Source organism: Cannabis sativa, chromosome 2, assembly GCF_029168945.1.
Source record: "Cannabis sativa cultivar Pink pepper isolate KNU-18-1 chromosome 2, ASM2916894v1, whole genome shotgun sequence".
Lineage (NCBI taxonomy): Eukaryota > Viridiplantae > Streptophyta > Magnoliopsida > Rosales > Cannabaceae > Cannabis > Cannabis sativa.
In genome coordinates this window covers 88,705,862-88,709,701 of record NC_083602.1, presented here as the reverse complement: position 1 = coordinate 88,709,701, position 3,840 = coordinate 88,705,862, and the positions used below count along the sequence as shown (strand labels likewise).

The window sequence follows — 3,840 nt, the reverse complement described above, 5'->3', positions numbered from 1 at the left end:
CTATTAAGCTATGATTCTTAGCTACTAAATAAACTAAATAAGGGATATAACTAAGTACACATTACTACACAAACAGCCCTTTCTATCTTAAGTTTCTTTTTGGATTCGAATTTTTAGTGGCATTCCTAATTCAAACTTGTGGAATATGGAAATGCTTGCATGCTGCTTGATTGAAACCATTTTCAAGTTTCAAACCATGGAAACTTTGTTGATTCACGTATAGTAGCATCATGAATCGTAATGGCTATTTCTAGGCCCAATTTCAAGCCCAAGCCCAAGATTCTCACCCTACCTAACATCATCACATAGTTAAACTATGCACAAAAATGGATGAAAACAATTCTCAGCTCAAAGTCGGCTGAGAACAAACGTGTTCTATTTATATGCTGCAAAAGGAGTACAAGGACAAATTACAATGTGACAAGTGGCCCTAGTGTTGGAGCCAAAGGGAACAACCAAACACAGAAAACGTACAACCTTTTACAACTAATAACCAGCAATTAAACAAAGAGAATAACAGAGGATTAACACGGAATTAATAATAACTAATAACTAATCAACTTTCTTAACACCACCCCTCAAACGAGAGGGTGAGTTTTTCACTCCGAGTTTGCCAATTAGGTAGAGAAATCTTGAGTGTGAGAGTGGTTTGGTCATGCAATCTGCTATCTGGTCAGCCGAAGGAATGTATCTGATCTCAAGTTCTTTGTTCAATACCTTATCCCTCACGAAGTGAATGTCAATCTCAATGTGTTTGGTGCGAGCATGATAAACAGGATTCGAGGCAAGAGCACTTGCACTCATGTTATCACACCAGGTTACAGGAAGAGTAGGAAGAGGAAATCTGATTTCATTGAGTAAAGACTCAATCCATGTTAACTCAGCACTTACATGAGCAAGAGCTCTGTATTCAGATTCTGTGCTTGATCTCGATACAACAGATTGTTTCTTTGACGACCAAGACACCAGAGACTCACCAAGGTAGACACAGTACCCACCAACTGACCTTCTATCATCTACATTACTTGCCCAGTCAGCATCAAAAAAGCCCATTAGATTCAGTTTGTCACAGCTACTGAGATGAAGACCTTGTGTGCTAGTTCCTTTGAGATATCTTAGAATTCTCTTGGCAGCATTCCAATGTGAAGTTGTGGGAGCTTTGAGAAATTGGCTTAGAGAATTCACTGCATAGCTAATGTCAGGCCTTGTGTGATTCAAATACTGTAATGCTCCTATGAGACTTCTGTAGTTAGTCGGGTTCTCCACCGGTTTGCCATCTGTGAGAGATAAGGATTTGCCAGTTGCTATAGGAGTGTTAGGCTATTTTTAGCCTATGTTTTGGATCCAATTTATGTGCATTTCTAGCTGTGTTGGGACGGAATTACGCTTGTTTTCTATGTTTTCAGGTTCTTTGGAATAAAAGAGGTCTCGGGTGCAGAAATTCATTAAAAGACGTGCTGAGCCGAAGAAAACTCAATTTTTGAGTTTTTGTGCATATCTGGCCGCGGCTAAACACAACTTGGCCGCGGCTAGATCTCGAGAATTCAGAAGCATCAGTCGCCGCGGCGATGAAGAGGCTCGCCGCGGCGAGTTACGAGATACAGAGAGAGCCTAAATTTGGCAATTTCTCGCCGCGGCGAGAGGAAGCTTGGCCGCGGCGAGATCCCGTACGGACCAGGGGCATTTTCGTCCATCGAACCCTAAATTTCAGTTATAAATAGAAAACTGCGATTGGAAGTCTGAGAAGCGATTTGGAACCCTAAAACACAGCAGAAAGAGGCAAGAAGAGCAGAGGAAATCAAAGTGAAGATCCAGAGTCAATCCACCAACAGTTTCTTTCTCTATTCCTCTTTAATTTATTTATGTTGAATATTGCTATAGGAATGGTTATGGATTTGTTTCTGAACTAAATTTCCCATTTAGGGAGGATGATGATTGTTGTTTAATGTTTTGCCTAGTTAATGTTTAATTACCATTCCTCAATTCTTGTGTGTGAAATTGTCTTAGTTTGTTCTTAATTTCATGTTTAAGATTGATCACCTTGTGCATGTTCTATGATCTCAATTCAAAATCTGAAAAGTGAGAATTGAGAATGCTAAAATTAAGATAATCAATGTTCTATGTGAAACGAAAGTATTTGCATGACTTATGTGACGAGTAGATTATTGCTTAATGCTGATTTCATGTTAGTTTAATTAAGGAATTAATTAGATAACATGTGATTTAGAATCTGTAAGATCCGAAAGGAGCTAGGTTATTTCATAATCATCATTCACTCTAAGAATAGGATAGTAATTAAGCATTAACGATTTGGGTAAACAACAACAGGATTCTCCTCCCTATTGTCTCATCTTGCTCAACTTTAAATTGTGTTATTAAGTTTTCTGAATTTCTTTCATATTTTACTGTTTTTAAATCATAATTGCTTTCGATTTACCGAATAGAATCATAAGTATAATTTAGTGGTACTTAATCCAATTCCCTGTGGGATCGACCTCACCTGTGTGAGATTTACTACTTGATTGCGTATACTTGCGTAGTGTTTAAAATTATAGCAACAAGTTTTTGGCGCCGTTGCCGGGGAATTGTCTAAGATTAATATTACATAAAATTATACTAACTTCTACTTTGGTATATTTTCTCTTGCTGATTTTTCTAACCTTTTTCTTGCAATATTTTCTTGATTTATTTCAGGAATCCTAAGTGCATGCGCCGTCAAGGACAAACAGTCATATTACCAGTTGATCCTGAAATTGAGAAAACTTGCAGGAGGAATCGAAAGAACAAGAGGCAAGAAAGAGTTTCAAAGAATCGCCGAAACATCGTAGATCATGGCTGCGAATGTGAACAATAATGCTGGAAACAATGGGGGTAATAACGGTAATAATGGAGGTGCCGTGGAAGATCAAGCTAATGGCCGTAGCTTGAGAGATTACATTCTCCCTACTCTGACGGGAGTGCAGTCATGTATCGGGCCACGGCGATGGATGCAAACAATTTCGAGATTAAGCCTGCCATCCTTCAAATGGTGCAGTCTTCAGTTCAGTTTGGTGGTCTCCCTTCTGAAGATCCTAATTTGCATCTCTCTAACTTCATGGAACTTTGTGAAACTTTTAAGGTTAATGGAGTTAGCGATGATGCCATTCGACTGAGGTTGTTTCCATTCTCGCTCAGAGAACGAGCCAAGAGTTGGTTGAATTCTTTGCCACCTAATTCTATTGCTACATGGAATGATCTCGGCAACAAAATTCTTGTCAAAGTTCTTTCCTCCGGCTAAGTACGCAAAGCTAAGAGGAGAGATCAATAATTTCTGCCAACAAGATAATGAATCTCTCCATGAGGCTTGGGAGAGGTTTAAAGATCTGATCAGGAGGTGTCCTCATCATGGTATAGAGAAGTGGATGCTGGTTCACAACTTTTATAACGGGCTGGTTGGTAATACTAGAACTTTAATAGATGCGACGGGAGGAGCTTTTATGAGAAAAAGTGCTAATGAAGCGTATGATCTATTGGAGGAGATGGCTCTAAACAATCAGCAGTGGCCAACTGAAAGGAGTCAATCTAAGAAGGTAGCTGGTGTGTTAGAAGTTGATGCCATCACAAAGTTAACAGCTCAGGTTGAGGCATTGACTAAAATCATTGCAGGGCAAGCTAAGCAAGCCCAAATTGTTTGTGAGTTATGTGGAGGAAGTCATCACTTTTCGGAGTGTCAAGCAGATGTGGATGATTTGCCAATGGATGAAGCTAAAGCCATTGGGAATTTTTCACGAACAACAACAACAACAATTATGGGTTCAACCGAATAACAACCGAAGAAATAGTGGGTTCTATCAACAAAGA

The 3,840-nt window shown here is 39.2% G+C and overlaps 1 non-coding gene across 1 annotated transcript; it reads right to left on the bottom strand.

The window, feature by feature from the left end:
* Positions 1 to 3,284: 3,284 nt before the first annotated feature.
* LOC133035226 (small nucleolar RNA R71) lies at positions 3,285 to 3,391 on the bottom strand. Its single transcript, XR_009686504.1, has one exon. It is a non-coding gene; the product is annotated as a small nucleolar RNA R71 (small nucleolar RNA).
* Between the last annotated feature and the right edge of the window lie 449 nt (positions 3,392 to 3,840).